Raw genomic sequence first — 9,745 nt, 5'->3', positions numbered from 1 at the left:
TGACTGGAGACTTTAAAGAGATAGTAAATTGATATATGAGTATTTGTAGAAAAATAAGCTTGGTTATATTTCTGATGCATCTGAGTTTGTGACTAAATCTAAACTCAGTACCCTTCCTGTTAATTTGTGGGATATGGTCAAAGAAACCTGGGAAAGCAGAACTTTTTTCAGCTCCAATCCTCCAACCTTCAGTATATCTTTGTTCATGTAACAGGCTCACAGACCTTGTCCAGTATTTACTTTTACTTTTAGAAATATGCTTGTTTCAATTTCAAGCTTGCTGGCTTTTGCATTTAGTTGACCTATTTCAAAAATATTTGTAATATAATCTCGCTCCCCTTGCCTTTCTCCCTCTTTTTCCCAGGGTCCAGAAGGACATTCTTTTTTCTGATGTAAAATCTTATGATCTAAACTTACTTACAGGGCTATTTATTGTCTTGCTACAAAATTCTACATTTGAATAAAAGAGTTGATAGTACCCTAGTCTTTTTTTTTTTTTTTTTTGCATTTCTTTTATAACTCAGGAAAATAGTTACTTAGAGAAGACTAAGGGGTAAATCATGTGCCTCAAATGAGGAAGAGAAATGCACATTGATCATCTGAAAAGCTAATTACCCTTTTACAGAAATTACACATTGAAGTATACAAATACATTTTGTCTTAAATATCTTTTTCTAGGCTACTTTGGGGCCCACTGTTCACTTGTACCCTAGACCGTGGGAGAGGGCACGAGAGCACTCTTTCCACAAGCGTGGGGAAAGTGCGCGTGTTCTGCAGCTACGTGGTGAAGACACAGGAATGAAGTTATTGCAGCGGAGGAATGGAGTAGAAGGTGAGTTGAAGTATTTCCCCACTCTTAGAGACGATTTGTCTGGTCTGAATTCAGAGGGTGGGAGGATCTGCGATGTAGTCCATCCATCTCCTTTGACGCCATCTTTAATGAAAACTCCACCTCAAATTTGGCATCAGGTCTTCTGAGTTTACAGAGCTATTTGAAGTTTAAACACAAAACTGGATACGCTCATCTGTATGTTAATGGGAAGTTGGGAAGAAGCATATTAGGCAAATCAAAACTGCTCCCTAAAGTCCTGAAAAATTCTCTCTTTAATTTCCTCACTGGTACCCACAACACACAGAAGTACTTTTCTACTTCTAATTTCTAATGTAACATAGGAGGGCTTTACTTACACTTCATGTTGCCACAAAAATGTATTATTCCATTTTCACCTCGTTTCCTCTTGTTCTTCCAAAAACTTACGTTGCTGTAAGCATTTTCTCCTCCATTCAAACTACACAGGCACATAGATATTGCTATTGTCACTTTTTAGGCTTGTTAGAGTGAAGTGTATGGCAGGCTGAGCCAGATAGAATTTCATGAAACAGCCATTTCAAGGAATGAAACATATTGCTGCTTGGAATTCATAGTTAACATAACTAGAATTATAAACTTTTTGTCTAAAAAGAAGGAATACCTCAAAACCAAATACTTTGAATTTCTCATAAATGTAATAATCATATATAGCAATGAATATTTCACAATAACATTCTTAAAATTCAAAAATATAAAGTTTGTTCAGGAAATTTCATACTATTTGAACTGTGGAAAACAGTATGGAACTTCCTCAAAAAACTAAAAATGGAACTGCCTTTTGACCCAGCATAGCAATCCCGCTGCTGGGATTATACTCTAAGAATCCTGAAACACCAATCCAAAAGAACCTATGCGCCCCACAATTTACAATAGCCAAGGGCTGGAAGCAACCTAAGCGGTCACATAAAAATGTTGGCTTATATTATATCTTATGTACCCTTTCTAGCTCTAAATTTCTCTTTTGAAAGCTTAGTATGTAAGTAGAGGTTGGTGGATTTTTAAATAGGAGTTTGGGTCACAAATCTACACATTTTTTTTTCTGGGAAATAATACATAAAAATTAACACATCTATTCTTTAGAATTTTGAGTCATTCTAAACCATGCATGATTCATTGTTCATTTTTAGTTCACTCAAGATGAGGAATTCACGAAGTGTGAAATGGGGAAGCCATTACCCCAGAGTAAATTTTAGCCTTTAAAGTTCTGACATCTGTTTTAATAATAAAAATATTACACATGATGATGAGATAGAATTTTGTAGGAAAGAAGAAGAATAGGGTTTTTCATCTGCATATTTTCAAGTTTTAAGAGTGTATCTCAACAGGATAAATACAGGTCACTCTTACTTAAGAAAATTTCTTTTTTCTAAGTTATTCTGTTCATAATTTGGAACAAGAATTCATGTGGTGAATGCTTTCTGTGTGACAGCACGGCAAAAAAATACCAATTAGCATAAAGAAGCAAGGACTTTCAAACTGAACTTTGACTTGGGGCTGGTCAACTAGAAAAATAATCACTTGTTGTGATTATTCTGTAGATTTATTGTTGGTCTGAAACCTTGCTTAGAAAAACAAAACAAAACATTTTATTTCTGATTCTCTGTCTGCCAGGTTTGTGTGCTATTTACCAGGCATTCATGGCTATTATAGTTTTTAATGATTTTCCTATGGGAAAAGTATGAGGAGCAAAAATAGAACTCCTAGTGGTTGGCGAGGTAACAGTAGCCTTGGGCAAATATCCACAGTAATGGGAATGAATTATACAAAGGAAGTTAATATTTATTAAGTTTTCTTACTCTGTACTAGGCACCATGCCAGATCCTCCACAAATTCGATGTATGAAGTAAATTGGTTGTGGAGATAGTTCCGAAACAACACTTTCATCATATGTCTTTCAATTAAAATCTCTGCTTCCCCTGTGTCCTTCTGCCTGTCAGTATAAAATTGCAATGACTTGTGTCTTCCCACTAGCCAAGATTCATTTTTGTTGAAAGAACATCCCATGACAGCAGCTTTGTTTCACTTCCAAAATGATGTTGTAATATTGTCCTGATGTCTTTTCAGTCAGACTGCCACCACTTTATTCTTGTTACCTCCCTCCCCTCCAAATGTGATCCCCCAAGCCCCTCCCTCTGACAACCTGGGCACCGATTCCGACAATTACACAGTCTGCATGGATGCTGCCACCTGCTGGCGTCTTTAGAAGAGATGACTGCTGGTAGGCAAAGACAGGACCTTCAGAAGCGGTTTGCCACCATTCTACTCAGACATGGCCATTTGTGTGTTTATTCTCTTGCTTAGAGTCATCCACTTTTGTCTGCCTATGGGAGAACAAAAAAATCTTGGGTAGCTCATCTGTTCTCCTCGTATGTCCAACCTGATGGAATTTGAAAGCGTACTTAGTGATTCTATTTTGCCATTTAGTATGCAGCAGGGATGGCGACTGATGCTATGTCCTCCTGTTTGTACTCTACAGCAAAGTTTGGGGCAGAGCCATGACTTTGGTTGAGACCACTTGGTTATGCTCAGCCAAAAGTAAGTAAAAATGTTCTTGTTCCATGATTATAGATATTTAATTTTAATAAATATGGTCTGTCAACACTTGCAGTAATGTAGTTGCTAGTAAACTACACTGTGTGTATGAACCTTTAAAATTTTATCATTTGTTTATACCAAATAGCTACAGCAATGCTAGTTCATTGTATTTAATTGTCAATTATTTTCAACATGTAGATAATCTGACTGGTGGGATTCCTAAAAAGGTTGTGTCAAAAAAAGGTTAACACAAAGAACATGATTGATTAATTTTGACACGTGAATTATAAATGGTAATTGATTTGTTAATTGATGAAAAGTCTTTTAATCCATGTGTCTTTTGCTCTTTTGGGGGAACAGTCTAAAGTAGATTTAGTGACTTCTGGCTAAGATGGAGGCATAGGTAGATATACAGCCAGAGGTTTTGAGACTTTATTTCCCTGCACTAGAACCCTGGGCTGTGTGGTCTGTCTTGCTCCCCATTTGTATCTCCCGGTTTATCCTCATGCAAATGTGGGACTCCCAGGTCTGCTGGCCACCACCTCACCTGGTCTGCCAGCTACCGCCTTGCCACAAGTCTTCCCTGCCCCGGCTGCGGAGGGAAGTGGCAGCAAGAGAAACTCCCAGCCTCATAGCAAAGTTCATTGGGGAGACCCACAGTGTCCTAGAACATACACAAACCCACCCACCCGGGAATCAGCACCAGAAGGGCCCAATTTGCTTGTGGGTAGAGGAGGAGGTAACTGAAAACCAGTCAAGAGCCGAGCAAGCTGCATTGTTTCCTCTTGGGCCACTGCTCCACATGCAGCACCACAACACAGTGTTGTGGGTTGCCCCGCCCTTGTGAAAATGCCTAAGGCTATGCCCCTTACTACATAACAGGTGTATGGAGACAAAAAAAAAAAAAAAGGCCCAAATGAAAGAACAGATCAAAGCTCCAAAAATAGAACAAAGTGATAGTTAACCAACCTATCAGATGCACAGTTCAAAACACTGGTAATCAGGATGCTCACAGAAATGGTTTAGTATGGTTGTAAAATAGAGGAAAAACGGAAGGCTATGCAAAGTAAAATAAAGAGAAATGTACAGGGAACCAACAGTGACAGGAAGGAAACCAGGACTCAAATCAATGGTTTGGAGCAGAAGGAAGAAATAAACATTCAACCAGAACAGAATGAAGAAACAAGAATTCAAAAAAATGAGGAGAGGCTTAGGAACCTCTGGGACAACTTTAAGCATTCCAACATCCAAATCATAGCGGTGCCAGAAGGAGAAGAACAACAGCAAGAAATTGAAAACTTATTTGAAAACATAATGAAGGAAAACTCCTCTAATCTGTTGAAGGAAATAGATTTCTAGGAAGTCCAGGAAGCTCAGAGAGTTCCAAAGAAGTTGGACTCAAGGAAGCACACACCAAGGCACATCATAATTACATTACCCAAGATTAAAGATAAGGAGAGAATCTTTAAAGCAGCAAGAGAAAAAGAGAGAGTTACCTACAAAGGAGTTCCCATAAGACTGTCAGCTGATTTCCCAAGAGAAACCTTGTAGGCAAGAAGGGACTGGAAAGAAGTATGCAAAGTCATGAAAGGCAAGGACCTACATCCAAGATTCCTCTACCTGGCAAAGCTGTCATTTAGAATGGGAGGGAAGATAAAGTGCTTCCCAGATAAGGTCAAGTTGAAGGAGTTCATCATCACCCAGCCCTTATATGAAATGTTAAAGGGACTTATCTAATAAAAAGAAGAAGATCAAAACTATGAACCATAAAATAACAAATTCACAACTCTCAACAACTGAACCTAAAAAACAAAAACAGAAACAAAGATGAACTAAGCAAACAATTAGAACAGGAACAGAATCACAGAAATGGAATTCACATTGAGGGTTATCAGTGGGGAAGGAGAGGAGGGAGAATGGGGAGAAAGATACAGAGAGTAAGTAGCATAAATGGTAGGTACAAAATAAACAAGGGGAAGTTAAGAATAGTATGGGAAATGTAGAAGCCAAAGAACTGATATGTACCACCCATGGACATGAACTAAGGTGGGGGAATGCTGGTGGGAGGGGCGTGCAGGGTGGACGGGTATAAAGGAGAGAAAAAACGGGACAACTGTAATAGCATAATCTATAAAATATATTTTAAAAAGTAGATTTAGCAAAGGCACTCATAGATTTAGTTATTGTTGAACGTTTAGTACCTACCATAAAGCATAGCACATGGTAAAAATCGATAATGTTGGTTGAAAGAATAATAAATTCTTTGTCCTTTTATTGGTAAAAATGCCGGAATTATTCGGATTAATTCACAACATTGTGTTTAAACTTAATAGTGGATATGGCCATTACAATAAGCAGCTGCGTGCTCATTGCATGTTTCTGGTCAAAATGTGTTTCTGGGACCACCAGCAGCTTGTGAGAAACGCTGCATCTCAGACCACCCCCCCCCCCGCCCCCAGGGCTACAGAATCAGAATCTGCATTTTGATAAGATTTGCAGGTGATTCCTCTGCACATTAGAGTCTGAGAAGCATTACTTTAAAGCACCTTAGCTGCTATTATTATTTCCATGCAGCTATTGAATCCATTCTCTCATAGATTTCTCTTTCCTAAGTAAAATTATTTTATAACTAGACTTTGCACTACTTTCTAATTGAGTCTGTGCAAAAATAAGTTTTTGCATTTTTGTTTCCCCTCTTTTTTTCTAAGGGTTGCTCAAACTTAGAAACTGTGAATTCCTGCTCCTGAGCTGTGAATCAGGGGACTTTCTATAAGGGAAACTCCCTTCTGGGACACCTGATTGAAAAATTTAAATGATGAACCAATGGTTGGCTATTAAAACATTACCATTTGTACAATTTTCTTCTTTAAAAGAATGTTTGCTTGGTATAGTGCAGACCAGGCACTACATTTAAGGGAAGACTTCACGCCACAAAATATTTATTATAGCTCTTTTTTAAAAAAATGTTTTCTCAATTTGTATCTAATCCTTTCTCGTTTTTCATCCATTCCCCACCCACCCTTCCATCTGGCAACTGTCAAAATGTTCTTTGTTTCTATAAATCTGTTTGTTCTGCTTGTTCATTTTTGTTTTTTTAGATTCAATTGTTAATAGACATGTATTTATTGTCATTTTATTGTTCATATCTTCCTCCTCCTCTTCCTCCTCCTCCCCCTCCTCCTCCTTATTCTCCCTCTTCTTCTTGTTCTTGTTCTTCTTCTTTTCCTTCTTCTTCTTCCTCCTCTTCCTCCTCCATCTCCTCCTCCTTCTCCTTCTCCTTGACCATTTAACATTTCATGTAATACTGGTTTGTTGGTGACGAACTCTTGAGAAAGAAAGTGATTATCAGAAGTCAGAACTCTTTTTTAAAGCTGTTTTCTGAGATTGTCTATATATAAATTTAGCGAGGAAGTTGGATCACTTACTAAATCCATGTGCCTTTTAATTTTTATTTGCTTTTCACTTAATTAACTCAATAGGTAGTTTTTATTAGACAACCTTGGTTGTTTTTAACTAGCCTAAACTTAAGATTTTGGGTATAAAAACCCATCTTCAATGATTGTTCATTATTTTACTTTTTAATTTAACAAGATGCTTATCTTAGGCATATATTTTCAAAGTCAGCTCCAGTATGAAACAGCCTGTGCTAGTGCTGGCTGCAGATACCCTTGGGCCAGGCCATCCTCTGCCTGAGGAGAGATCTGCATGCAAGCCCAGAGGCCTGTGACAAGAGAAACAAAACACTGTTGGAAAGATTTAAGTGGCCAAATCGTATGCAGTTCTTATTCTGGTACTTATCACTCTTTGTAGAAATGATCTGTCTACTAGCAGGTTGTAAAGAGTCCTGGAAAGAGCCTGGGACTTTAGGGTGAGGCAGACCCAAGTCCTCTGATGCCGTGGGTCTTTCAGAACTTTTTTAAGTTAACTGGGATAGGTTGGAGGTGTGGCTTAATGCTAAGAGCCCGGTCCCTCTCCTAGACTGAGAGCTCCAGGAGGAGTGACTATCTTTAACCTGTGCATTTCTCTGGCCAAAAGATGGTCCGCATGCAGCAGGTGTCCAATAAATGCTTGTCATTATCTTGTGGCATACTTACTTACTGGTTTATTGTTCCATTTTCACATGAGAATGTGATCTGTGAGGGCAGGTGACTTGTTGATCTTTCAATGGTCTGTATGCCTGGGCCTCCTCTGAGGCCTTGCGCATAGCCAGTGCCCACAGTAGGTGAGTGCATGGAGGAAATAGTGTCTATGTGCTTTCCAGCAGGTCGGACACTCCACCTTCAGGTTTTCTCACTGAATCCCCACAATACCCTTGTGGTGTGACAAGAACTAACATGGGTTGTCCCAGTTGATGTTCTAGGTTCTAAGGTCTTTATATTGATTAACTGGGTGCTTGTAACAATCATTTGCTTCTTAAAGGTAAGTATTAGTGTCATAATGTTCATTTAAAGATGAGGAAACTAAGACACAAAAGGGTGATACTCATAGCGAATCAAGCTAGGTTTTAAAGCCTGCAGTTTGGCTCCAGCATCTGCACTTTAACCACCACGGTAAAGTTGCTTATCAGTTTTCCCATTTGGTGAGTGAGGAAGTTGAGATTTTAAATAGTTTCCCCATAATCATTCTTCTGTAAGTTGCCAAAGCACAGAATTGGACATCAGCTTCCCACTGAAGGCTGTGATTCTGTCTCCTACACGGTGATTCTGGATGTTTCATCGTGACCCTGGAGACGGATCGGCCACATGTGCCCTCACGGTCAAAGGGTCAAGAGGACCCATTATCAGAGGCGCAGTAAAACCCCAAATAGGTCAAGTTCCTGGGTACTTGGACAGAGCCATATGAGGTATAAACTGTACCATTCCTTGTGGCTCTAGTCAACACACCTTATTAAGAAAACTGTGTAAATTTTTTTACAAAACATCTTTTGTTAAAAAAAGCTTAGAGATTACATAGAAAGGGAGGGAGGAGCTGCTATGTAAGGGCATGTGGCAAATGAGGGTGTTCCAGTGTAGGAATATTGGACAACGCGTTTGCCTGACGTGGAAGAATTATAAAATGTATGACTTAAAAAAATTACTCTTTTCAGTTGCGGTTGACATGCAGTATTATGTGGGCTTAGGTGTGCAGTATAGCGGCTAGACTCTGTGTGACTGATACAGCGATCCCCCACAAGAATGTAGGATTGACTTTTTTTTTTTTTTTTTTTTTTTTTAGGATTGACTTTTAAAACAAATCTCAAATACTGGTGGAGTCTAAGGGATTTACGTTTTTAGAACTTAGTATAAACAAGAGATTTTAGAGCTTGTACTCTAAACTAACGGAAGTACCTAAACCAACTGGGGTGAATATTTAAATGTGTTTTTAAAGGTTTACATAAGTCCACCCTAATGTGTCATTGAGGAAATTTGGGCTTTATCGGTTATCTCTCATCCTTGGGATAGATATCCAAGAGCCTGGTGTCTAGAATCAGACAAATCTGAATTTGAACCTTAGTTCTGCTCCTAACTTGCTTGTCACTCTGACAAAATTCTTGACCTCTTGGTTCCTCAATTTCATCATCTGTACAGTGATCCTCAGTTCATAGCTTTAGAGGTAACTGAATTAATTTTAAATTGAATTAAACTAATTGAACTTAAGCACATGAAAAGGGCTCAGTAAAAGTTAGCTTAATGCCATTATCTGTTGTGAATGCACTGGATGGCATGAACTACCTGCTCGGTGTTTTGTGTGGTAGTTCTCAGTTTTAGGAAGATAATGCAGAGGCATTTCAGTAAAAGAACAGGATGTATTGTTCTCCCATGGCACAGAACTTCACTGTGGATCCCTCCAGTGACCTGCTAGATTTGTCCATGTAGGGAAAGTGCATTGTCATAACGGTTCTTAACTGTTTGCATTTTCTAACAGAGAAGATGGGAAGACATTGTGTCTGACAAAGATACTGAGAACTCCCTTCTCAAGCCTACATCCCCTGTGCTGCTTCAACTTGGTTATAAATAAGGCCCATGGGAATGGAGCTGAATGAAGAAAATAATTGGGTCGATACCTATAGAATGGTTTGATGATGAGACAGAAAACTCCCATGAACAGTGAACTGTGGCTGAGAAGTTACCTGGTTCCTGAATGAGTCAGAGAGAAGAAAGAATCATGCAAAATGTTAGTACTAGGAAGTTAATTCTTCTGCATCATAGGTATAAGTTTTAATGGAACAGCAGTTAGAAAGTAGAAATGACCTCATCTGAAATGAATTCCAGGCTGTACTTCAAAAAACAAGAATGTGTGACCTCTGTTACAGAGACGCTGGCTGCACTTCCGGAAGACTTCAAAAGCGCTGCCAGTTTA

Source organism: Desmodus rotundus, chromosome 4 (genome assembly GCF_022682495.2).
Source record: "Desmodus rotundus isolate HL8 chromosome 4, HLdesRot8A.1, whole genome shotgun sequence".
Taxonomy (NCBI): domain Eukaryota; kingdom Metazoa; phylum Chordata; class Mammalia; order Chiroptera; family Phyllostomidae; genus Desmodus; species Desmodus rotundus.
This window is presented reverse-complemented; position numbering follows the sequence as displayed.